The sequence below is a fragment of the Mustela nivalis genome (assembly GCF_964662115.1).
Source record: "Mustela nivalis genome assembly, chromosome: 9".
NCBI lineage: Eukaryota > Metazoa > Chordata > Mammalia > Carnivora > Mustelidae > Mustela > Mustela nivalis.
The window spans coordinates 87113630-87141414 of record NC_139028.1 but is presented as its reverse complement, the minus strand read 5'-3'; the positions used below and the strand labels follow the sequence as shown (position 1 = coordinate 87141414).

The following is a 27785-nucleotide window of genomic DNA, read 5'->3' as shown; positions in this document are numbered from 1 at the left end:
TTCCTCTTTCTCTAAAGACAAAATACCCAGTTATGTACCTTCCTGATGTCCATCCATGAACACTATGGGCCCATAGTTAAAACCACTCTGACATCTATGACATAACAGTGATATTTCAGGGTGAATGTGGCGATTTATTAGAGAAGGAGCCCTTCTGGGATTAAATCAAACTCTCTTGACTGCTGGATATTGCTCTAAATCAAAGCTTCCTCTGATTTATGACCTGTAAACCAATTTTGAACTTGTTCAAAATATTTGATTTTTTTGTTTGTTTGTTTCTCTTATTCACCAGGATAGTGTCATCCTGAATTTTCCTCAAATACTTCACTATAGGTATGAGGATGAAATTGCTAAACTAGCTGATACTTCCCCAAGATTCTTGATATAAGGACTGTTCAGTTCCTAATTGGTTTGCTTCCCAAATTGCGTGCATAGACATTCTCACGATGGAAAAAGAGGGTCATGTCTTCCAACAGGAATGATGTGGCCACCTCATTTTTGGAAGCCCCGACATTCTTTTCAGAGGACCAAGGGTGAGCATGGAACTAGTTTTCAATCTGCCAAACAATAAAACTGTGTGGTGGCGCCAAGCACCCCTATAAAGGGCTGTTCCATAAATATTCATGGACCATGACAAGGAACATGATGGTCCCTCCTCAAAAGTCTGTTTCCATTTTCCACAGTGCCACCCAAATATACCATATAATATGTTGGAGTGGGAACTCCAACATATAACATAGGCAAGGCTCTGTACTACCTGCATGATTTCTTTGTGCTTTTTTCCCCCTAAACTTTCTCTTGCAATTTGAGTGACTCGGGCTTTCATTCTGCCTTTGGCCAGACCGCAAAAGCCCACCTCCAAATCCACTCCCCCACCTACGTATTCCCAGTCAATAGGGAACCACTTAACTACATGAACATTAACTAATTTGAAATTTGCTTTTCATCCCAGCACTAATAGGAGAAGAGGAATGTGTTTGTGTTTGCAAGTTTTCCATATGGGTTAAGTAAAGATTGTTTGCTCAAGTTTGAAGCTTGGAAGAGAAAGGAAAAACAAGCCCCATGTCTCATCTTGTCCTTTGGAGGTAGGCAGAAGAGTCATTGTTCCCATTGCAGCTGAAACCTGTGGGCTGAGACACCACTAGAGTCTCTTCTCTGAGGTTTCTAAAAAAGTTTCCCACAGACTTATCCTTGTCAGCAACCATGGCAGGCTATTGTGTTTTGCCCTTCATTCCTTATTTATTGCTAAAAAAGTGGTAATGACAGCTGAGAATGGAAAGAGTGGCAGGAAAGGAGTGAAACATAGGAATGAGGTATTGATATAAACAAGAGAAGTTGCTAAAAAGGGAAAGGAGTCCCTTGTCCTCTAAAAGCTCAAAGTGCCTTTCCTCATCTGGCAAGACTGGACGGAAAGCAAAATTATTTATAAAGGCAAACAGATAAGAAAAATTACTAATCCAGGATGCCAGGTATACCCCTACCTCTTCCCACAAACAAAATGTTGCCTTTTAATTCTTTGGAGTTAAAATAAGGCCCAGAACAATGAAGAAAACTATGCTTGAGGGCAAAAATCAGGATATATAATATGGAAGCAGGAGCTAGGATTCTGAAAATACAACCCCACCTTTCATAATCTCAAAGGAAAAAAAAAAAAAAACCCTGTGGAACTAAGGGTTCTCTCCACTCCTTAGCTGAGCCATGGCCAAACTAAGGATGCTGCTATTGATCAAGGGCTTATTAGGGGCTCTAGGTTTTTTATCTTGGCTTATGTCTTTAGTGAGATATGCATCATCTTCCATGCTTCTCCTTACACTATAGTTTTTATAACACGTCAGCAGCCTCTATTCTGAATGCAGCTTTAGCCCATTAGTAAAATGAAATGGCAATGTAGAATGAAAAGCTCCAATGTCTCCCCATCACCAAAATAACAGAATCCTAGGTCTTCAACATGGTCTACATGGACCACTACAATCTGCCCCTTGCCACTGTTCCAGATCGAAGTCCTAATATTTTGCCTCTTATACCTTAGGTTAAACAGTTTCAGAAACTTTAATTTCCTCCAAATGACTGTGCTACTTTAGGCTTCTATGGGTTTTCCTATGATATTTTAATTCTCCCCTTACTCATTCTTTTGTTTGTACCTAACCCCACTGTCAATATAGAACTCAGGTGCCATCACATCTAGGAAGTCATTCTTAGCATCCCAGACCACTCCTTCATGTGGAATTAGGCACCTGTGAATGGTATCCTCAAGAGAATTACCATTTTATTGAAATTACTTATTTTTGTGTGTATCTCCTCTATTAAAGCACAGATTCCTCAAGGAGAAAGATGATGTCTTATTTAGTGTCCTCACTGCCAAGCAAAAAGTAAACATCTAATTGAATTTAATCAAAGAAAGGGAGCCTTCATAAGGACATGATAGGCAAGCCTTTCTTGGTCCTGTACTCATCAGCTGAAACTGACATTATTGTTGACATCTTCCATCTTCCCCAGTTGCCAGCAAGGTTCCTTGGTAAGCTTTAGGCATGGTCTGCATAGCCTAGTTCCACATGCCCAGTGTCCTCTGAGCCCCAATTCTGAGTCTCTGCTCAAGTCTTTCAATGTAAACAAATCCATTTTCAATTTCCTCATCCATCCAGGAACAGCCAGCAGCTGACATCTCTGGAAACACTAACCCAGGAGCAGACAGAACCCATACTCCCCTCTCCTATCAGTCCATTATTCCCAACATGATTATTGAAATGACTGTCTTAAATTTGAATTTCCTATAACAAGAGTGAAAGAGATCTGTGTGTGGTAGTTTCACTTATTTGACTGAATCTTATTCATTTATTTAAAATTTTTTTTTCGCCTGAAACATAGGATACAGGGGATGAAGAGAAATTAATTCATTAAACATAACTCCTATAATCCCTTTTTTAAAAATATTTTTATTTATTTATTTGAGAAAGAGAGAGAGCACAAGAGGGGTGAGGGGCACAGGGAAAAGCAGACTCTCCTTGAGCAGAGAGCCTGATAAAGAGTTCAATCCTGGGCTCTGGGATCAGGACCTGTGTGGAAGGCAGATACTTTACCAACTGAGCCACCCAGGTGCTCCCATAAGGTCTCTTTCAAGGCTATGATGATGTGTTTTGTAAGCAGAAACTGATAATTGTTTACCAAAATCTGGGTGCTACCTTTCATAATGTCAAGTCATTGCTGGGAGGAGACTTCTTAGCCAAAGACTACATTTCCTGGAACTGTTTACATCTATTGTGGCCATGTGACCAAGTTTCACCAATAAAATAGAAATAGAAGAAATGAATGTCTTCTCTCATCCTAGGCTTTAAAGACGCATTTATAAGTTCTCCATGCACTTTTATTCCTGCTTATTGAATGCAGAGGACACAGGGACCATGGAGCGAAGGCTGGAAAACTTCTCTGAAAAGGAATAGATAGTAAATATTTAATACTTTGTTGTCATCTGATCTCTGTTAGAACTACTCCACTCTACCTTCATAGTGCAAAAGAAGCCATGAGCAACACATAAACATTTGAAATCATGTTCTAATAAAACTTTATTTACAAAATAAGTGGTAAGTCCACAGGACATTATTTTCCAACCCCTGCCTTAGATGATAGCAGAACATGAGATAGAAAAAGTTGACTCTTCAAATTCAACATGGAGAAAAATCAGCAACACATGCCAGGATCACAGGACTTCACTTATTACATGAATATAATAGCTAACTTCTATTTTGTTGGGCCACTGAGATTTTAGAGCTTATTTATTAAATAAGTTAGGGCGGTCTTCACTAAAATGATTCCAGTACAAAATTAAAAAATTGAGAATTAAATATGTAAAGTTGAAGAGCCACCAAGATGAGCATAAGGCAGAGCCACAAGATCCTATTCTGCTGCTCACCAGTCTCCTGATCCATGCTGGTTCCTAGAATCAGTTACTTGTTCTCATCCTTTTCTTCCTATTCTCCTGTCCTCTGTCTCATACTTTAATAGTTGGTCATATAAAAAAGAAGTAAAACATGATATACTTTACTCCATAAACCTGCTTCAATACTGTACTGCTACACTTAACTCCGTACATATTTCTTTAAACTTTGTAGCAAGTTGTCATAGATAACCTGGTTAAGGAAAAGAGCAACCATGTGCCACACACAAAGGTATTACTGTCTTCCATGGCCAAAGTTGTAAAAGTAAAAGGCCTGGTGCCTTCTTTGTGTTAATGTCCATTAGCGGGCCCTAAAGCAATATAGCTTGAAACTAATGTGCACCAGAGTGTGGTAAAATTCTTGCTTAACTTCTAATTACAAAACTATCTCAGCCTATGCATCAAACATGTGTCCAAAGTTTGGGGGCGGGTGGTTAGGAAGGATGGAGAGATGGTGGGGGAAGGGGATGGAGTGGTTGACGCTTTTACCAGGAACAAGTTCAAAACACAAGCTCACTCTAAACTCATCATCATTTATGTCCTCCAGCAATTAAAACTCTAAGTGTGTGTATTTTATCCATGCCTTCAGTTGTAAGTAATAACAAATTCAAATCCAAATCAACCATATTTAAATGGCAGAAGGAACTTCTGGTCTCATTTAAGTGAAAAAAAGTAGGACGGGGTTTAGGAATGGCTTGATCAGGGATCTGGCTCTATTTCCTTAAAATTCACTTGTCTCTTCCTTCCTACATTTGATAGCTATATCCAAACATCTTCTCTTGTGGCTATAGTGGCCTCAGAACTTGTACCTGTACACTATATCTTTCAAAATAAGACAGGGACCCTATCTTTTCTCTAATTATAGATAAAATAATTCCATATTCTGACTTGACTAACCTGGTCAGGTAAATGGCATATGTTCATTGGTTTAGACCTATGGTTATTGCTAATACCTGAGCATAAATGCTTTGCCAAATGGGATGAAAGAATGCTGACTGGCTTTTGCTAATCAGGGCCCAATCAATCTGCAGAGTAACCATGTAATAGGTGAGGAGTGAAGCAGACCTTCAAGGGTAATTACAATGTCCAGTACATTAAGTCAAGGTTAGCATGTCTGGCCCCTCTCCTACAGTCTCTTCAAAGACATGCTTCATGTCTTCATATAGGTAGATCCCATGCTACCACACCCTACCAACAACTCACTAGACCTTGCTTCGCTGCCTTGTGAGTAAGAAATTATCCCTATTTCACTGCTGACGGAATTGAGAATGTTTAAATCAAATCCCCCCTTAAGATATTACAGCTAATAAGCAGTACACTCAGGGTACAGACACAGCTCCACCTGATTCAATTCCATGTTCTCATACCCCATATGATGTCTCCCACCCACAAATATAAGCCAAAGTTAGATGTTATCACCCCACCCTGGCTTACCATGTTAAGAAATTTCCCATCTGAACAGTGGAATCTGCTTTGTTTTCTTATGTATATGTATGGATAATATTTTCTATAAGTACAGAATCCACAGTTTAAGTCTGGAAAGAATACATTCTGGGTCCTTGTGTCTACGTATAATCATGTATTGAATAGAAAGTGTTTATGGTGGATGTGAGGGTGCACATGGATATATGTTCTATTTTCTGGTTATCTTAAAATCTTAACAATAGATGGCTTGCATGGCTCTCTTTAATTTTGAAAAAGCTCCACAGGTTTATGGCATATGGCTAGGCTCCCTCCAGAAACACTCCAATATGTCCCATAAAATCATCCTGGTGTTGTTACACAGTGAAGACATCTGCTTGTCTAACTTGTCATTTCCACATTAGTACCTAGACATACACACACTTAACACAGTCCTTGGAGAAGGTATCTTAAAACCTTCTTCGCTTTTTAACTCCATCATCCTCAAAGGTCTGGGAAGTTAAAAGGTATGTTCATATTATGCAAGTATTGAATATGACTAAATGCAAGAGGTGATAGTGAGATCACCTTAAATTTCCTACTCAACTTGCCTACTTAACAGCCATAACTTTGGGCAGGTTATTAACCTCTCTAAATCTTCATTTCTCTTATCTGTAAAACAGAGATAATAATAATAATAATTATTATTATTATTCTATATGGTTGTCATGAACACATTGGCACATTGAAAACATTAAAAAATGTTCACTGCTACTATTATTATGATAGATATTTGTATCTGTATCACCCTTATGATTATTAATTAGAATTAGTATTTTACTCAAATGACCAAATTCATTTTATTTCCTTACTGTTGGATATCAGTTGCATAAAATTTCCAGCTACTTAATATACTGCCTTTGGGAATCTAACCTTTAATTTAGATAAAGGTCTGTTTTTCTCTTTCATATAAAAGGAAAATAAACAAACAGACACAAAACATATTTTTTAATATCTTGGATATTTACTTTCTGATTTATGCTATCCAGCACTGTGCTTAAAGTTTTTCTTCCATTTCTTTTTTTGTTAGCTAAAGTAGCAGATCTTCTTACAATTTCCTTTAGTAATTACTTTTGGTACTTACCAGGTCTAAGCAACTAAGACACAGACCCTATAAAGAAAATGTCATCTCTACACAGTCAATAGACCCAGGTTTCAATGGGCTTAACCTGAAGCTCTGGTCTGCCAAGCACTTTGGTGTTACATCCCAAGGGCCCTGGAGCTAATGAAACATGTTGCACTCCTAATATCTACTTAAGCAAATTGAATGTGGCCATCCAAGAAAATTACTCCGTTGTCATGGTAACTCTTTTACTACTTTAGGTCAAGAAGAACAGGCAAAAAAAAAAAAAAAACCTGGCAGCAAACTTTACAATCTAAAATAAAGTTGTGGGAGGTATAAGGCAGAGGCAAAGACAAGTGAGGGATTTAATTCAATATGGAGGAAAACACCTGAGATACAATGAGCTCCCCATAATGTGCTCCCATTCACCATGTTTAGACATAAGGTTGGGGGTGTCTCAGCAATAGGTTCACAGAGTGTGAAATATGGAAAAGCTCTTAGGGTATCTAATCTGAGCCCCTCATTTTACAAGTAAAGAAACAAGCCCAGAGGGGTAGGACAACTCACACAAGTTAGCATACTAAATTACTTGGACCACACCAAAGCGGAAACAAGGTCTCCTGCTTTCCTTCCCAAGTTTCTTTTATCATTATATCCCCGGAATTTAAGTGTATAAAAGAACTATCCAAAAGACCTTTAGGAATCTTTGCTATTATGCTAATATATATATTTTAAAGATTTCTGCATTTATTTGAGAGAGAGAGAGAGAGAGAGTCAGAGAGAGACTGAGAAAGAGAGAGAAAGACAGCATGAGATGGGGAAAAGCCAGAGGGAGACAATCTCTGGGACTCCAGGAGCATGACCTGAGCTGAAAGCATTCACTTAACCAACTGAGCCACCCAGGTGCCCCTTTGAAAGGATTGATTCAGTGAAGAAGAGGAAGACAGGTTAGTCTTAAACTGATTCCAGGACTGGCCAGTTATTGAAAAGTTGGAAAGATTTCACTCATCGTACATTAATTACACATTGGCACTATATTAGGTGGATCCCAGAGATCACAGATGATATAGTCAAATAAGTTAGGCCACTCATGGTTCTCGTAAAAGTAGAACACTTCTTATGTTTATGCTTAGAGTCAAGTCTGAAAATCTCCACTTTCAAGAAATTTATTCTTCATTTCACAAACGTTAGAACATACGGAAAAGTTATGGTACTAACAAGCAACAGACATGCCCTGATTTTAATTCTATGATGCTATCAATACAAAGAAAGAGTATAAATTGTAAAATAAGAAAAAGAGAGGAATTTTAATGTCTTTATCAATGAAAAGGTAATACTAGTTGGTTAAAAAAAAAAAAAAAAAAAAAAGAGGACCTAGGAAATTAAGCTAGTACATAGCAGCAAACCAATAACATGGAAAAGGACCCTTCTATGTACAACATTTCTAAGATGTGTATGTAGGTTAACATCACTGTATCATGTCCATCTTGATCTAATACTAGTCCATTTGTTGGCCAGACCAAAAACAGTTACTTCAGTCTTATCCCTTAATGGTGCTCCTTGCTTTCCTGATTGAACTTCTCCCCAGCTATCCCTGGATTCCAACTGCTGGCAGAGGAAATAAGTCTTGGTACCCCATTCTTAGGCCAGTTTTTCCTAAGACCAACAACAATCTGATGATTATTCAGACTTAAACCCAGAGGACTTGCAAGAATTGAGAGGGAGCCTATTATAAAAGGAAGTGATTAAACAATAAGACTACCTTATAGAGATGTGGAAACATCACACCAAAAGAAAATATGACCCTGCCATGGTACTCTATAGTGGATTCAATTTCTGTAATCAGACTATCACCTGGGCAAAAACTAATGTTCCTTGGATGGATGGAGAGGTAGGTAGCTAGAAAAGAACAAAGCCATGGGTACAAATTATAGTGTTAATAAATTCTAAAACAAGGATAACTTATGGGCACATTCATCTAATCAGTCACTCACAGAACCAGTATTTGTTGTGGAGTTACTATGTACCAGATTCTATTCTAGGTGTTAGAGTTACAGTTGACTGTAACTCTCTTCTTCCCAGTGACTCTTCAAAGAAGCCCTTAGAGTTCACAAATACATAATCTACTGTCATTACTCAGTCACTCTTTCGTAAGCCCAGAATCTACAATATTTCATTGACCACACCAAATGACTTATGGAGCCAACCAGACAGCAGAATTCAATTCAAGTTGGCAAATATTGAGCTTCAACATGTACTAGCAACCACCTGTGATACCTCATGGTACCCTCATGGACTTTACTATTCTGTAAAGAAATGATATAATATGAACACACACATGCACACACACATATATACACATGTATAAGAGACAGAACAGTAATGTCATCAGAGAGCTACAAAGAAAATGTTCTCAGAACTCAGAGGAGTTAAAAACATCCTGTGAAGGAACTGGAAAATGCTTTATAAATTAGTTTGTTTTTGTTTTTGCTATTAAAGAAAGGAATTGGCAGGACAGAAATGGCTCAAAAGAGCATTCCAGGTAAAGAAAAGCAGCAGGAAACCCTGGCTTATGTTTAAAGGTCAGCAAAACTTTCTACCTTCAATGCTTTTTTAGGAAAGATGGCTGGGGATGAGGCATTTCTACACTCTTCTTAATGATTTTCCAAGTCGAAAGTTTTGATGATAAGTTAGAGGTGGCAAGACCTATTTGAGAATTTGACAAAAGTAATAGTTCTGCACTCCCCCAAAACATACTTAGTCCCCAGGTAAGAAGTCCCAAGTTAGACTCCTTCCCAACTCCTTTAAAAACTTCAGCTGCCACTTCCCAGGAAAAGTCATGTCAGCTAACTTTCCATCTGACCCTACTCCTGACTACTTCTACTAGACATAGATGTGACTAGCTTTAAATGAAACTGGAAATGGACCTTCCATTTGTTCTGCTGTAATTAATACAAGTCAGACTGCTTATATTGGTAAGCACAAACTGAACTGGAGGGCACTGAACGCCCCCCCCCCCCTTAGGAAGGTTCTCCAGTGAATGATGACAGTGCCACACTGGCCAGAGAAAGAAAGAATTAATGCATGCTACATGGCAGCAGCTTGCAAGTATGAAATTGCTACATGGCTCCTTAAACACTTGAATTGGCTGAAAATCAAATGTGTATTCACAAACATGTCCCCATTGTATACAAACATTTATACATCTTGATGACAATCATCTGAATTCAGTATTCAGACTTTACCAACATCGTTCTTTTCTGCTTCTTACCAGAGATCACATACAGACTTGGACCTTACCTAACTAATAATATGAGCAGGTTATTCTCAATTTAGTGTTTTGCCAGCAAACTGGTTAGACTCCACCAGAAGACCTCCTTAAGAGATTGTAAACTATTGTTCTATGGGGCATGTTGGGCCCAGAGATTTATTTTATTTAGTGCATAATATTTTTTTAATCTTAGACTGTTCTTAACATTTTGAAATCAGGTAATTCCATATTAAAATTTAAATTGCTGAGGACTTTTTAAAGAATCTGGAGATCTTATAATAATGAGCATAATTTTACATAGCAATAATCAGTTTAAGATGAATTATGACAAGGGAAAGTGTAAGGTTTTATAGGCAAGGTAAACACAACACCAGGTGAGTTAAGCACAAGGCAAGATTTATTAATGGCACTCTCTGGGGACACCTGGGTAGCTCAGTGGGTTAAAGCCTCTGCCTTCAGCTTAGGTCATGATCTCAGGGTCCTGGGATGGAGCCCCGCATCTTTCTGAGCTTTCTGCTCAGTGGGGGGCCTGCTTCCCTCCCTTTCTCTCTCTGTGAAATGAATAAATGAAATCTTAAAAAAAAAAAAAAAAAAAAAAAAGCACTCTCCAGCGAAGTTTCAGGGCTCAGGAGAAGGGGAGCCAGGAAAGTCCTGCCAGGAGGAGGTCAGCACTCTCGGCAAGGTTCCAAGACTCGGGAGGAGGGAGCTGGGAAAGTTCGTGCTGGGAGGGAGTCAGCAGGGTCTTTCATCAGGATAAGGCAGGGCATGGGTTCACATCCATACATGGTAAGGTATTTGGTGATGGGAGGGAATGGGGGAGTCCTGATACTCCTGTTTCCTGCATAGGTATCAGGTTACTTATGGAGCCGGGACCTCGGCATACATCCTTTTGGCAGGAGAGTCAACAGTTAAGGAAGGGGAGGGGGGTGGCCTGGAAGATGGTGGCCTGGTGGTCATTTCTATTTTTCCTCCTGCATTCCCAAAGCCTCAACAGAAAGAGGCAAGATGGTGGAGGAATAGCAGATTGAAATGATGTCAGGTCATAGGAGTTCAGCTAGATAGTTATCAAACCATTCCGAACACCTACAAACCCAACAGACTGACAAAAAGAAGAGCAGCAATTCTAGAAACAGAAAATTGACGAATTTCTGAAAGGTAGAACATGTGGAGAAGTGAATCTGAAGCGCCAGGAAGATAAACCGCAGGGGGAGGGGCTGGCTCCCAGCAAGCGGCAGAGCAGTGGAGCACAAAATTAGAACTTTTAGAAGTCCGCTCCACTGAAGGACAATGCTCCAGAGGCTAAGCGGGGGTGGAGCCCTCGCGGGGACAGCATGGTCTCAGGTCCCACAGGGTCACAGAAGGATTGGGGGTATCTGAGTGTGGCAGAGCTGCCAGGTATTGGAGCAGGGAAGCCAGCTACAGAGACAGAGCCAAGGAGCAATCTCTCAGTTCAGGATTACCTTAAGCCATGATCTGCAGCACAGTCGGGCCATTGCTCTTTAGGCAAGGGATCCCACAAGTGGCAGATCTGGGGAGACTCACCTTCCTCCTCTGGAGGCAGGAATCTGCTGAGTTTGGAGATTCCAAATGGGGCGGTGTGTCAGAGACAGAAATGCTCAGTCACAGGGTGGGTGAGCACAGAGCGTGGCCAGAAACCAGGGAGACGGGAGGGATTGACCCTTTTCTCTGAGGGTGCACTGAGGAGTGGGGCCCTGAGCTCCTCCAGGCTGGAGATTGAGAGGCCGTCATTTTCATTCCCATCCTCCAGAGCTCTACGGAAAGCATTCAGGGAACAAAAACTCCCAAAAGTGAACTCGAGCAGATTTCTTAGCGTGGCCTCTGGCAAGGGCGGTGCAATTCTGCCTCAGGAAAGACATTTGAGAATCACTGCAACAGGCTGCTCCCCAAGAAGATCATCAAGAACATCCAGCCAAGATCAAGCTCACTGATCAAGGAGAAGAGAGGAACTCCAGAGAGAGGCGAAAGCATTGCATGGAATTCATGGCTTTCTCCCTATGAGAACAGTCGCAAAGTTAAATTAAATTTTTAATTTTTTTTTCTTATTCTAATTTTTAAAATTTGTCCCTTTCCTCTTTTAACATATTTAACTACTTTATCTTAATGCCTTTCTAAAAAAATTTTTTAAGCCTTCATTATTATATTCATATTTTATCCTTTATTGTATTTAACCTTATTTTTTGTATACATATAGGATATTTGTTTTTGTTTTTTTAATTTTGGAATACAATTTCTTCTAATAGATCAAAATATGCCCTAAATCTAATACAGGGCTTTGTTGTAGTCTCCAGCCTAAGCACATTACCTCCACCTCTTTTTCCTTCTTCTTTCTTTTCCTGAGCAACTTATCTTATCAAATCCTTTCCTGATTTTTTTAAAATTTTTTCTGTACAGTCATATTCCATCCCTTCATCATGTTTACCCTTATTTTTCTGTATATATAAGGTTTTCTTTCTTTCTTTAAAATCTTGGGAGGTAGTTTATATTAATAAACCAAAATACACCCAAAATCAAGTGGGTGGCTCAGGTCTATTCACCAAAAAAGAAAAAATATATTTATATATATAAAATATATTTATATATTTATATATTTATATATTTATATATATATAAATTTATTTATTTATTTATTTATTTTAATATATATTTTATATATATATATATTTTTTTTTCTTTTAACCCATTTTCTTCTCCCCCCAGTTTGGGGTCTCCTCTGATTTAGTTAGTGTACATTTTTCTGGGGTCTTTTCCACCCTTTTAGTATTTTATTCCCTCATTCATATATTTTTATCTGAATAAAATAACAAAGCAGAAAAACGCATCACCAAAAAACAAAACAAGAGGCCTACTGACTTCTATGGACCTAATTAATACAGACATTGGTAATATGTCGGATCTAAAGTCCAGTATGACTATTCTCAAGGTGCTAGCTGGGCTCAAAAAAGGCATGGAAGATATTAGAGAAATGCTTATCTGGAGAAATAAAAACCCTTTCTGGAGAAATAAAAGAACTAAAATCTAAGCAAGTTGAAATCAAAAAGGAATTAATGAGGTGCAATCAAGAATGGAGGCTCTTACTGCAGGATAAATGAGGCAGAAGAGAGAATTAGTGATACAGAAGACCAAATAATGGGGAATAAAGAAGCTGAGTAAAAGAGAGACAAACAACTATGGGACCACAAGGGAAGAATTTGAGAGATAAATGATACTGTAAGACAAAACAATGTCAGAATAATTGGAATTCCAGAAGAAGAAGAAAGAAAGAGGGGAGCATAAGGTATACTGGAGAAAACTATAATATAGAATTTCCCTAATATGACAAAGGGAACAAGCATCAAAATCCAGGAGGTACAGAGAACCTCCCTCAAAAATTAATAAAAATAGGTCCACACCCCATCATCTAATAGTAAAACTTACTAGTCTTAGTGACAAAGAGAAAATTCTGAAAGCAGCTCAGGGCAAGAAGTCTGTAACATACAATGGTAGAAACATTAGATTGGCAGCAGACTTATCCACAGAGAGGTGGCAGGCCAGGAAGGACTGGCATTATATGTTCAGAGCACTAAATGAAAAAAATATACAGCCAAGAATACTATATCCAGCCAGGCAGTCATTGAAAATAGGAAAGATAAAAAGCTTCTAGGACAAACAAAAATTAAAAGAATTTGCAAACACCAAACCAGCCCTGTAGAAAATATTGAAAGGGGTCCTCTAAGCAAAGAGAGAGCCTAGAAGTAACAGACCAGAAAGGAACAGAGAACAATATACAGTAACAGTCACTTTACAGGCAATACAATGGGCATTAAATTCATATCTGTCAATAGTTACCCTGAATATAAATGGGCTAAATGCCCCAATCAAAAAACACAGGGTATCAGAATAGATTAAAAAAAAATGCTAAAAAAAAAAAATGCTGTTTAAGAAACTCATTTCAGACCCAAAGACACCTCCAGATTTAAAGTGAGGGGGGTGGAAAACAATTTACCATGCTAATGGACAATAAAAGAAAGCTAGGGTGGCAATCCTTATATCAGACAAATTAGATTTTAAGCCAAAAACTATAATAAGAGAGGAAAGACACTATATTGTACTCAAAAAGTCTGTCCAACAAGAAGACCTAACAATTTTGAATATCTATGCCCCTAACATTAGGAGCAGCCAATTATATAAACAAATAATAACAAAATCAAAGAAACACATTGACATTAATACAGTAATAGTAGGGAACTTTAACACCCCCACCTCACTGAAATGGACAGATCATCTAAGCAAAAGTTCATCAAGGAAATAAAGGCTTTAAATGACACGCTGGACTAGATGGACATCACAGATATATTCAGAACATTCCATTCAAAGCAACAGAATACACCTTCTTCTCTACTGCACATGGAACATTCTCCAGAATAGATCACATCCTGGTTCACAAATCACATCTCAACCAGTACCAAAAGATTGGGATCACTCACTGCATATTTTCAGACCACAATGCTCTGAAGCTAGAACTCAATCACAAGAGGAAATTTGGAAAGAACTCAAATACACGAGGCTAAAGAGCATTGTACTAAAGAATAAATGGGTCAACCATGAAATTAAGGAACTGAAAAAATTCATGGAAAAAAATGAAAATGAAAACACAACTGTTAAAAATCTGTGGGACACAGCAAAGGAGGTCCTGAGAGGAAAGTATATAGCCTTTCCTTATATACAAGCCTTTCTCGAGAAATAGGAAAGGTCTCAAGTACACAACCTAACCCTACACCAAAAGGAGCTGGAGAAAAGAAAGCCTAACCCAGCAGGAGAAGAGAAATAATAAAGATCAGAGCAGAAATCAATGAAATAGAAACCAAAAATCAATAGAACAAATCAACAAAACTAGGAACTGGTTCTTTGAAGGAACTAATAAGATTGTTAAACCCCTAGTCAGACTTATCAAAAAGAGAAGAAAAGGACCCAAATAAATAAAATCATGAATGATAGAGGAAGTTCACAACCAACACCAAAGAAACACAATTATAAGAACATATTATGAGCAACCATACTCCAGTAAATTTGACAACCTGGAAAAAAATGGGTGCATTCCTAGAGACATATAAACTACCAAAAATAAACCAGGAAGAAATAGAAAATCTGAACAGACCCATAATCAGTAAGGAGATTAAAGAAGTCATCAAAAATCTCCCAAAACAAACAAGAGTCCAGGGCCAGATGTCTTTCCCAGGGGAATTCTACCAAACATTCAAAGAAAAATGAATACCTATTCTCCTGAAATTGTTCCAAAAAATAGAAATGGGAGGAAAATTTCCAAACTCATTTTATGAGGACAGCATTATCCTGATCCCAAACAGACAAAGATGCCATCAAGAAGGAGCATTACAGACCAATATCCTTGATGAACAAGGATGCAAAAATTCTCACCAAAATACTAGTCAATAGGATCCAATAGTACATTAAAAGAGTTATTCACCATGACCAAGTGGGATTTATTCCTGGGCTACAAGGTTGGTTCAACACCCACAAATCAATCATTGTGAAACAATACATTAATAAAAGAAAGGACAAGAACCATATGATCCTTTCAGTAGATGCTGAAAAAGCATTTGACAAAGTACTGCATCCTTTCTTGATCAAAACTCTTCACAGCGTAGGGATGGAGGGTACATACCTCAATACCATACAAGCCATCTATGAAAAACCCACAGTGAATATAATTCTTAATGGGGAAAAACTGAGTTTTCCCCTAAGGTCAGAACATGGTGGGGCTGCCCACTATCACCATTGCTATTCAACATAGTACTAGAATCTTAGCCTCGGCAATCAGACAACAAAAAGAAATAAAAAGCATTCAAATCAGCAAAGAAGAAGTCAAATTCTCACTCTTTGCAGATGATATGATACTTTATGTGGAAAACCCAAAAGACTCCACTCCAAAACTCATAGAAATCATATAGGACTTCAGTAAAGTGTCAGGATATAAAAATCAATGCACAGAAATCAGTTACATTTCTTTTTTTTTTCAAGATTTTGTTTATTTATTTGACAGAGATCACAGGTAGGCAGAGGAGCAGGCAGAGAGAGAGGGGGAAGCAGGCTCCCCACTGAGCAGAGAACCCAATGTGGGGCTCGATCCCAGGACCCTGAGATCATGACCTGAGCCAAAGGCAGAGGCTTTAACACACTGAGCCACCCAGGCGCCCCAATCAGTTTCATTTCTATACACAAACAGCAACACAGAAAAAAAGAGAAATTGCAGAATTGATCTTATTTACAATTGCATCCAAAACCATAAGATACCTAAGAATAAAACTAACCAAAGAGGCAAAGAATCTGTACTCAGAAAACTATAAAGTACTCATGAAAGAAATTGAGGAAGACACAAAGAAATGGAAAAACTTCCCATGCTCATGGATTGGAAGAGCAAATATTGTGAAATGTCTCTGCTACCTAAGGCAATCTACACATTTAATGTAATTCCTATCAAAATACCATCAACTTTTTTCAAAGATATGGAACAAATAATCTTAAAATTTATATGGAACCAGAAAAGACCCCCAAATAGCCAGAAGAATGTTGAAAAAGCAAACCAAAGTTGGTGGCATCACAGTTTCAGACTTCAAACTCTATTACAAAACTCTAATCCTCAAGACAGTATGGTACTGGCCAAAAACAGACACACAGATCAGCGGAACAGAATAGAGAGACCAGAAATGGACCCTCAACTCTATGGTCAACTAATTTTCAACAAAGCAAGAAAGAAAGTCTAATGGAAAAAAGACAGCCTCTTCAACAAATGGTGTTGGGAAAACTGGACAGCCACATGCAGAAAAATGAAACTGGACCATTTCCTTATACCACACACAAAAAATAGACTCAAAATGGCTGAAATACTTCAATGTGAGATGGGAATCCATCAAAATCCTTGGGCAGAACACAGGCAGTAACCTCTTCTACCTGAACCACAGTGGCTTCTTCCTAGAAACACCATCAGAGGCAAGGGAAGCAAGGGCAAAAATTAACTATTAGGAATTCATCAAGATCTAAAGCTTTTCACAGCAAAGGAAACAGTCAACAAAACCAGAAGACAACAGACAGAATGGGAGAAGATATTCGCAAATGACATATCAGATAAAGGGCTAGTGTCCAAAATCTATAAAGAATTTATCAAACTCAACACCTGAAGAACAAATAACCCAATCAAGAAATGGGCATAAGACATGAACAAACATCTCAGCAAAGAAGATATCCAAATGCCCAATAGACACATGAAAAAGTGTTCAAGATCACTCAGCATCAGGGAAATACAAATCAAAACCACAGTGAGATATCACCTCAAACCAGCCCAGAATCACTAAAATTAACATTAGGAAACAACAGATGTTGGTGAGGATGCAGAAAAAGGGGAACCCTCCTACACTGTTGATGGGAATGCAAGCTGATGCAGCCACTACAGAAAACAGTATGGAGGTTCCTCAAAAAGTTGAAAATCTCACAAAACAAACTGAGGGTTGCTGGGGGGAGGGAGGTTGGGAGAAGGGGGTGGGATTATGGACATTGGGGAGGGTATGTGCTTTGGTGAGTGCTGTGAAGTGTGTAAACCTGGTGATTCACAGACCTGTACCCCTGGGGATAAAAATATATGTTTATAAAAAATTAAAAATTAAAAATTTAAAAAAAAATAAAGTTGAAAATAGAGCTACCCTATGACCCAGCAATTGCACTACTGGGTATTTACCCTAAAGATACAAATGTAGTGATCCAAAGAGGCACACACACCAAAATGTTTATAGCAGCAATGTCTATAATAGCCAAACTATGTAAAGAACCTAGATGTCCATCTACAGATGAATGTATGAGGAGGATGTGTATACACACACACACACACAATTGAATACATGCAGCCATCAAAAGAAATGAAATATTGCCATTTGCAATGATATGGATGGAGCTAGAGGATATTATGCTAAATGAAATAAGTCAATCAGAGAAAGACAATTATCACATGATCTCTCTGATACAAGGAATTTGAGAGGCAGGGCAGGGGCTCACGGGGGTAGGGAGGGAAAAAGTGAAACATAATGGAATTGGGAGGGAGATAAACCATAAGAGACTCTTAATCTCATAAAACAAACTGAGGGTAGCTGGGGTTAGGAGGTAGTAATAGGGTGGCTGGGTAATGGACACTGGGAGGGTATGTGCTATGGTGAGTGCTGTGAAATTGTAAGCCTGATGATTCACAGACCTGTACCCTTGGGTCAAATAATACATTATATGTTAATTTTAAAAAATTGTAATAAAATCCTGGCCCCTGAACACATTTGAGTCTAAGACCCCCAATCTAGATACTACAAATGATTAGGACAGTGTAATATAGTACTTAGGAGTATAAGCTATGGAATTAGGCCTTGCTGAGTTTAAATCTTTACCATCTTTCGACTGAATGAAATGAGTTATTAATTCCCAAGATGCTCAATTTTCTCATCAGTAAAATGTTGATGGTGTCTATATTACAGGGTTTCTGAATAAAGATAAAATTAGACTATGCTTTGCACAATGCTCAGTATGTCATCACCTGGCAATAGTAGTTGAGGTATACTGAATTGCTTTTCATTAACAATAATTTTTCCTCCCTGGAAAAGGATCATAAATTTTTTTGCCCTTTAACTTGGGCTTAGTCATATGACTGGTTTTGGCCAATGAAATGTGAGCATAAATAAGGTGTGTCACTTGCAGTGGAGTCCAGTTTGTACTTTATCACACGGTGCACACTGCAACTGATGATGGTGCAGATAGTGGCTCATCTAATGCCTGAGTCCAGGAATGAGCTCAAGGACAATGTGAAAGAGAGTCTCTAGCTGACTCTTGACAAAGAAGGAGAGTGAATGAAAAATAAATTTTTTTTTGCTTTAAGCTACTAAGATTTCAGGTGTTTCTTACTGTAGCATAACCTAGGCCATCCTGATACCATAGTGATAATAATAATAACAATAATCATTATTATTATTACTTTGATCATCACCATCATTATCATAATTATGGCTGTTACTGAAAGTGATTGCCCTTCCCAGGTCCTCCTTTCCTATATTTTGAGGTCAAGACCAGGAGACACAGAACGTGTGCTCTTTTCTTTGTGGTCAGCTGCTCTTCCCCCTCCCTATTCTATCAACCACTCTGAATCCCCTTACTGGCTTCTCATAGACCCCAACACTCCCAAGGAATGGAAGATTTTGAGAAAGGGGAAAAGAAAAGTCATTCCTCTTTATACTAAGATTGCCTCTCCCCTTTCACTATGAAAGTAACCAATTTTATTCATATTGCACAAAGATGCGCAAAGAAAATGCCAATTGTTCCTACATTTAATTTCATCTTTCTTCTATACCTCTAGGAGGAATTTATCTTTAGTCAAATCCAAGAAACTCAGTCTGATACAATGATATAAACCAGGAATTGGCAAACTAGGGTCTATAAGCCCACAACCTATTTAAATAAGTAAAGTTTTATTAAAACACTATATATATATTGTTTATGGCTGTATTCATGCTACAAGGACAGAGTTGAGTAGCTGTAAAAGAGTCTATATAGCTCACAAAGTATAAAATATTTTCTATTTAACTCTTTGTAGAAACAGTTTGCTGGTTTCTAAGAAGAAATTTCTTTTAAGTAAATTATCAGTCTCTTTGGGATAAAATTCTCAGTATTTCAGATTACTGTCTCTTCACTCCTCTCCAAGATGGTATCTGGTTTTTAGAGTGTTTGTGGTGCCTGTGACTTCATGATAAAAGGAGGAGGTAGTGCATGTGGCACCTTCAGGATTTTTGTTTATATCTACTGAACAGTAATTTGTATTGATTCCTCTCTGGATTAATGACCACAGACACAAGACTAGTCTTACTCCTCAGTGTTCTGTTGACATTCAATGCCAAAGTTTGCAACTGGTAAAACTCATAGTGTGTTCCCTTCCCTGGTCAGGGTGTGGTATCTTCCATGCTGACTTAACTACTGGTAATTTCACAGACTCCATCAAGAGCCAGCTGTTACTCCCATGAAGTCCTCAACTATAGGACCACTTTTTCTTTATGCCAGGAATCCCTTCTGGCAAAGCCCCCAGACAAAATTTCCAGTAACCTCCACATCCTATCTCAGGGACATGTGGGTAATTCTGACTCTTACTGAAGCTTCATGAGAAGTAAGAATAGTTTGAGAGGGCTACACCCCAGTTTTTCCCTCCACTTAACCAAACTGTGATGCTTAGTTGCAAGAGGGATAGATGGTCTATAAGGAATTCACCTTCTACCATCCTAACTGAAGAGGGAGCAGAAATCTCTTACCCTTCAGCATTCCCTCCTACCCCTCTAACATTCTTCTCTCCCCTGGTATTTCATTCTAAAGGAGGAAGACTACGACACATGGCTAACCATCTGCTGTTTCTACTTCTCTCTTTCCTCATCCTCTTCAAATCCCTCTAACTGATATGAGTATTTCCACCTGGATCTTCCTATATATTAAGGATGTCTGTAAAACTCCATTATCATACCTACCAGGTTAGACTCTTAACATATTAATAATTAATAGGCAAGATGGGGAGAAAGTGAAGATACAAGATATTCAGTATATTAGTTTCCCTCAACAAACTTGGGCATGAAGACCATTGTATTGTTAGAGCTCTGAAAAACCCTAATTGGGATGCCAGATGCTGAATTTTATCTTTCTTTTCATTCTTGCTGAAATACATAATAGATGTAGCTCTTGAACTTACTGGAGAGAAAGTCATATACACTGAAAAGTGGAAGAAAAGAGCACATTAAAAGCATTTAAAAATATTGTTCACATTACACATGCACAGGATCAAATCCATTTGAAGAGATCAGGCATCCATGAAAAACTTAAAAAATTAAATATTAAATATGGAAGCCCTACCACCAATGCAGAGGGATCATATTCAAGCCTCCGTTTTAATCAAGGTTTTTGGATCACCCCTAACCCCAAGATGTGGTCTAAGTATTTTACAAGGTGAGATTTTCATTCAAGTAAATGGGCATTTCTTAGCCCTTATCTCCCTATCTTTAAAATGAAATAATTGGATCAGAAGCTGATTGAGGTTATTCTTGGCTCTAGAATCAATTCCAGAATGAGACAAGGTAGAATAGAACAGTGTTGGGGTCTTACAGCCCTGGATCTGAATGCTCTCTCTGACACTTAGTAGCTGTGTGTAACCATTCACAGCCAGTACCTGAGCTTCTATATCATGGGTCTCTGTTCCTAAGGGATTAGGAACTCACGATTGTATTTGATTATTTCCTCCCATCCAGACCGCATTGGTTTACATTATGGGCTTGCCACAGGCAAAAAGTTAACAATCCCAACCACCCTCCTTTAAACAAAAATATATTTATTACTTCTAACCAAAAGGATAATTGTTCTACCCAGAATATCACATGTATCAACAAAGTTAAATTCCAATTTGGCAGACTGTCAGAATCTCATCAAACACCCCTCCTTTCTTATCTTTCCTATACGATTGTTGAAGCCCCAGTTCCCAGACTTGAGGCATGTAATGAACTTGGAGGCTGACGCTTTCAAGGGTCCTCCATATTTACAGTTCCTGATGCCTGAAAAATCCCCAAAATGTCTTTCTTTGTGATCATGTTATGATTTCTCCAGACTGTGAAGTCACAACTCAATATGATACCTGATCACTGATTCAATGACCACTCTAAAATTATTTTGTCAGGTGCTAGAAAGTTGGGAAGAGACAATGATGTTAAGTGTTTTAAAGACTTCAGGCCATGGAAAAAATCTGGGATTGGCCACAATTTTGATCAACGTCAAATCTTGGCATGGAAATTAGAAGATCACTATCATCCAAAGACTAAAAAGAACTAAAGGAAAAATAGTTTTGGTTTTTTTTTTTTTACCTTTGCTAAAGTATTCCTAATATTTCTTCGGGCTAGAAATCACCATTTACATAGTTAGTTACAACGACCTTTTTATTATTAGGGAAAAGAAGTATGAAAGTGCCATATCTAGAAGTTATGATGACAATTATCATATACACGTATATGTATGTTCACTAGAGGTCTGAAACACTCCTCAAGAACTATTATCCTTTGTAACCTTCAATACAGACTTTCCCATTTTACCCAGCAGAAGAGGAAAAGAAAAGGCTCAGGGTCAGGAGGAGTGGGGAGAACATCTGTTATACTAAAGGAGGAGTCCAAGGGCAGGGCAGATTCAACCGATCTCCTTGAGACTATGGGATGGGTGTGAATCTGAAGCAAGGGAGAATGCCAGAGAACATATGAGGGGCAAAATAACATATACCAGGTCTCATTTACTATTAATGCCAAGCCTATTAGTTAGAAATAGATAAGTTATATAAGTTGCCCATGGTCATATAGCAGAGTCAAGATGCAAAACTACACAGACAGAATCTAGACAGAGCTTCTCCACCACTCTCTCTACTCCCTCCACATCATAGAATACGGAATGCATAAATCATAAGAGAAGAAATAAGAAGTAGCTAATATCAGAAAAGTTGAGAAATTGAGTAAAAAAAATTTAAAGCAAGACAGTGCAGAATGTAGGCCATAGCCATACACAGTATCTAGGTATCTATGAATGTTCTTTGTGGGGATCTTCAGAGTCACAAAGACTCTGAAGTGGATTAATAATTTGGATGTTTGGTTTTTCATAGATCATTAATCCAAGAACTATTGCCTTTAGTAAAGGGCCATGGGAAGTAAGCAGCTCTTACATATAAATAAATCTCTAATTAATCAAGATAACTGGACCAAACGGGGAAATTTTAGTGAGGTCAGTACAAAAAGAAAGGACAAATAGTCAGGAATGGGATTTTAGAGACTTGAGAAATTATCATTTCTTTGATAATCACCAACATAGTTGCTCAATTTTTTAGGATATAGACGTAATTCAATAAATACTATTGAGTGCATCTGTTAGATATTTAAGTTTCAGGCTATGTATGAAAAATAAAAATAAGTGATTGTCCCTGGACTCAGAGGGCTTATAATCCAGTGAGATGCATATATCCATGAAGAAAACAACCAAATTTATATGTTTCTTTAAAAAGGGGACATGTGAGGGTGTGCCTAGGTGACACAGTTAGTTGAGCATCTGCTTTTAGCTCAGGTCACAATCTGAGGAAATTAATTTTGCTTAGCAGGGTGTCTGCTTGACCCTCTCCTTCTGCCCCTCAACCTGCTCATGCTCTCTCTCTCTCTCTCTCTTACACACACACTTGCTCACTCTGCTCTCGCTCTCTCTCTCTCTCAAATAAATACAATATTTTTACAAAATTAATAAATAAAGAGGCACCTGGGTGGCTTAGTCATTGGGCATCTGCCTTCAGCTCCCAGGGTCCTGGGACTGAGTCCCACATCAGGCTCCTTGATGGATGGGAGGCCTGCTTCTCCCTTTCCTGCTCCCCCTGCTTATGTTCCCTCTCTTGCTGTCTCTCTCCCTCCTTCAAATAAATAAATCAGTAATCTTTAAAAAATAAAAATACATAAAATAAATAAAAGGTGGACATGTGAATGCATGTTCAAAGTGTGTCAACTGTCATTCTTTCTCTTTTTTGGGCACTGATTAAAATTAAGTTCCTCTCACCCCAACACATACCCTTATACTACAGTTTCCATGGGGACTGAGAATTTATATTGTGTGACAAAATGTCATTAGATTTAAGAACCTTAAAACACTAATATTTGCATCCATTGGAGTCACCAGGAGAGGTGGCTAGGGGTAAAAAACTAAAGATAACCGAGTAACATCCACACCACTTTGTAAAGATTTGTCCTTTCTCTGAACTCTAAAACACAATTTAGCTCTTTATCATAGTGTCCTTCTAACTGTTCCCCAGTTGTTAACTTTATGTCCTCATCCCCAAACTAGGTTACAAAAGTCCGAAGAGCAGAGACTGAGTCTTCAGCTTCCCCTGTATTACCCTCAATAAGCCAGCTCAATGTCAAATACAGAGGCAGTGTCTGGTACTGACTCCCTTGAACTGAATGGAAAAGATCTCAGTCGAGAGAGAAGGTTCAGAGGTATTTGGTAAGTAAAGATTAGGATAGGTTTTGCATTTTACATCCTCACATTTTGGAAATATTTGAATTTTCAGGGAAAGGTATGCAGATAGCACAAATCAGAGATAAAGTTAAAGGCAGCCTAAAGAGTCAGGAGACTGGATGAGCCTCAATTTCATGCTTTATCATTATTTCCTTACATTTATTTACAATGAGTATATATGTTTCCCCTTAGTGATGTCTCACAGTAGAAACTATTAACCCAGGTGACACACAAACCAAGAAATCAAAGTGTTCACTAAATACTCACTGATCCCTGTAGTGTGTCCAGTAGGGAACTGATTATGTACACATAAAGCTCTCTGGTGGCCACAAAGGGCAGCAAAAGCCACAACCCCTGTCCTTTCGATACCTGTGGGATTTAGTGGTGGCTCAAATAGCCCCCAGGATAGTCACCTGTGTTTCTCTCTGTCTTTTGTTTGCTCATTGATCATTTATTCTCACAGTATATTATTGAAACTCTAAGATATGACAGGACCAGTAATTATGCCATGTGTCTAAATAACACTAATGAAAAGTGTGGCACCCCTTGTGCATTCAGAAGCCAATGTCTGAGGAATTTGGTGAGCCATAAAGAAGGGTAGAGTCCAAAGGAGAGAAAGTAGTGCTATATTTCGGCTCATTTCTCAGCAAGGACCTTTTCATGCTTAAATGTATTTTTCTTTTTCACTGAACTTTCCCACATAATCTCTTCTTTAGGCCTGTGCTTGAGTTTTTCTTTAACTAAAGACAGCAGAGATTCTGGTATGAGGGCCTCACTTAGCTTTCAGAGAGATGGCATGTTATTAGACAAGACTATGGGATTTTTAGCTTTTCTCCTACCCTCTCTTTTGCAACGGATTTGTTTCGAAGTTATCTGAAATCCTTGACTTTTCAATGAATAACTAAAACATATAAACAGTCTAAGGGGTTTGAAGTGGTGGGGGGGGGTGGGAGGTTGGGGGAACCAGGTGGTGGGTATTAGAGAGGGCACGGATTGCATGGAGCACTGGGTGTGGTACAAAAGCAATGAATACTGTTATGCTGAAAATAAATTAAAAATAAATTAAAAATAAATAAATAAATAAATAAAACATATAAGCTGGTATAAACTTTCAGACACTGACTTGGCAAGGGGCTATACACTATAATTCCTCACAATTGGATGGGATGCTAGAAACGATGTGGAGGAGGGGTGAGCTGGTAGTGAATATACGCATTCCTAATATGCTCATCACCTCAGCATCTACATCAGGGGAAAGCTAACAAATTAGAGGGACCAGTCAGACTGTAGTTACTAAAGATCCAAACCCAGTCTGTCCTTTTCCTTCTTTATCCCTTGCTGTCTTCCCACAGCCCATGTTCCACCCCTTCTGAGCTAAGGAGAGTGTTTCATGAGATAGTACCTCTTTTGTATCAGTTCTTCCTTCTGTCTGTATAAACACCTCCCTCAAAGCCTTAGCATATGTCATCACACTGCTTTACAAGTCTTTACTTGGCTGTCCCTATGGTTTCTCTTTCCCACTAGCCTAGGATGCTCATGAGGGTATGACCATGTGGTAATCACTCTGAAGCTCTAGAATTTAGCACAATGACTGACATGTAACAGATGCACAATGGATATTTAAAATAAATGATCTTATGGGATTCCAGGCTTGCACAGTCAGTTAGGCATCCCACTCTTGGTTTTTGGCTCAGGTCATGATCTCAGGGTCCTGAGAAAGAGTCCCATGTCATGCTCCCTGCTCAGCATGTAGTCTGCTTCAGACTCTCTCTCCCACTCCTTCTGCCCTGCCTTGCTGCTCACTCTCTCTGTCTCTCTCTCTCAAATAAATAAATTTTTTAAAAATAAAATAAATGAATTTATAGTAATAATTGATATTTGTTCCACACATACTGTGTCAGTTACTGTGATAAGCATTTTATACACATTAATTCATTTAATCATTACTCATTTCCATGAGATGGAAACTGTTATCTTCCTCATCTCAAAACCCTCTTTGTGACTCAGTTTTCTCTTTATAGAAGGTGATGACAATAGGACCTATAGAGATAACTAAGGCACAGAGAGGCACAAAATGAATTGTTCAAGGTAATTGCAAGAGTCTGGGGCTGAATTTGAACTCAGGCCATTGGAACACAGAGCCTAAGCTCCTATTCACCACACAGCACTGAATGAATGAGAGTGCTCAGGCTTCTCTGAGATCCAAGTGTCTTTTCACAAAATAAACTCAGAATGATGTAGTTAAAAACCATCAGTGTTTTAATGATGTATTTTTTCTTTTTTTTAAGATTTTATTTATTTGACAGACAGAGATTACAAGTAGGCAGAGAGGCAGGCAGAGAGAGAGAGGAGGAAGCAGGCTCCCCACCAAGCAGAGAGCCTGATGTGGGACTCGATCCCAGAACCCTGGGATCATGACCTGAGCCGAAGGCAGAGGCTTTAACCCACTAAGCCACCAGGCGCCCCTTAATGATGTATTTTCAATACTAATTTGACATCTAGAATAATAGAATTTATAACCAAAAGAAAAACAGGAACTCCTATTGTCCAGTGGTTTTCAAATTTTCTTGGCAATGGAACTTCTCTCAGGCAAAATCTTTAGGAGAAGCTCAAGAGGTAAAACAAATGACAGTGATTAGTTGAAGTGGGCTAGGGATGGGGAGTTTAATATCCCTACTTTAAGACCTCCTCCCCTTCTTCATGTGTGACTTTAAGCATATCAATACAGAAGTAGATGTAGATGTAGAACATTTAGATCTTACTGCTCTAACCCAGATCCCTTCAATTAGAATATGAGAAATAAAAGATTCTGAAACACTATACCATTTTCCCAAGGACACACAGCCAGTAAATAGCAGAAATCAGGTGTTCTGGCTCCAAGATCAGTGTTCTTTCCCCTACATCATGCCAATAGAATTGATTCCCAACCCTAGTTTCATGCTACCAGAGGCTGTCCTAGTTATCTCATACTGCAAAGGATGTAGCAAAATTCTCAAAGCAAAAGTGGTAATTTACTTTAAAACTTTGTAAATGCCATATTTTTGGTGTTGACCAGGGAATGGGATAAACTTCATATAATCAAATGATAATAACATAGTATCAATGCTAAGGTATTGCACATCTAAAAAGGTTGAAGTCTACAGTAATATTCAACCATGCAAATTACACCCACATATTCAGACTCTGACCTTGAACAACTAATCCTTAGCAAATCCACAATCCATTAGTTTTACACAGTTGTATTTGGTAGGAGCAGTGAGTGAGTTGATGTTTTTCAAAACAAGGTGATGAAAGCCCAGTGTTTACTGTACTAACGTGGGTTCCTCTCTGCTCAGAATTTTCAGAATTTTAATAATAACCAACGTCAAATGTTTAATTTAAAGCTAGAGCACACTGGTTAAGAAACTGCTAAAAATAATCTGTTTCATATTGATGGCTTTGTCTTTGTTGACTCATAAAATGTCAGGGTTGAAGAAAAATAACTAACGGAAGCTTCAGCTGTGATTGTACCTTTAATTATTGATGCTCCATTCTTAGTCTTCAGGCCCAAAAGCTAAGATCCGAAGTGCTGGAAGAGAGGTCACATGATGAACTAAGCATGGGGTGGCTCACTCTGGATTCTGTCCACAAGACTCCCAAACTTAGCAGCTCACAGTAAAAACAGTGTAGTCCAAATTTCAACTGGTTTCATAGGATCCTTCACACTGGATGGTAAAAAAAGGGGGGGGGGGCACAAGTTGCCAGATCTGAGAAGTAGAGAGAAACTAAGAGATGCCTATGTCCTTAACACAACCAAATGTGAAGATCTGTGCTTGTAAATCTAGGAGATCGGTTTCCACATTCTTCCCATTAAGAGTAAAGTCTTCAGAATCACCCAGGAGATTCAAAACCCATCACTGTTCAGATAGAACTGTTTATTGGGGTTGAGGACCAGCCAAGCTGAGTTCTAGTGCTGGTTTTGC

General features: G+C 38.5%; 1 long non-coding RNA gene across 1 annotated transcript in view; it reads right to left on the bottom strand.

Annotated features, from left to right (window-relative positions):
• Positions 1 to 3139: 3139 nt before the first annotated feature.
• Positions 3140 to 27785, bottom strand: part of LOC309840801 — a 34895-nt gene continuing 10249 nt past the window's right edge. The window contains exons 4-5 of the long non-coding RNA XR_014298800.1: positions 27334 to 27527; positions 3140 to 3423 (exon numbers count right to left, since the gene is read on the bottom strand). This is a non-coding gene — a long non-coding RNA (uncharacterized lncRNA). The remainder of the gene's footprint in view (positions 3424 to 27333; positions 27528 to 27785) is intronic.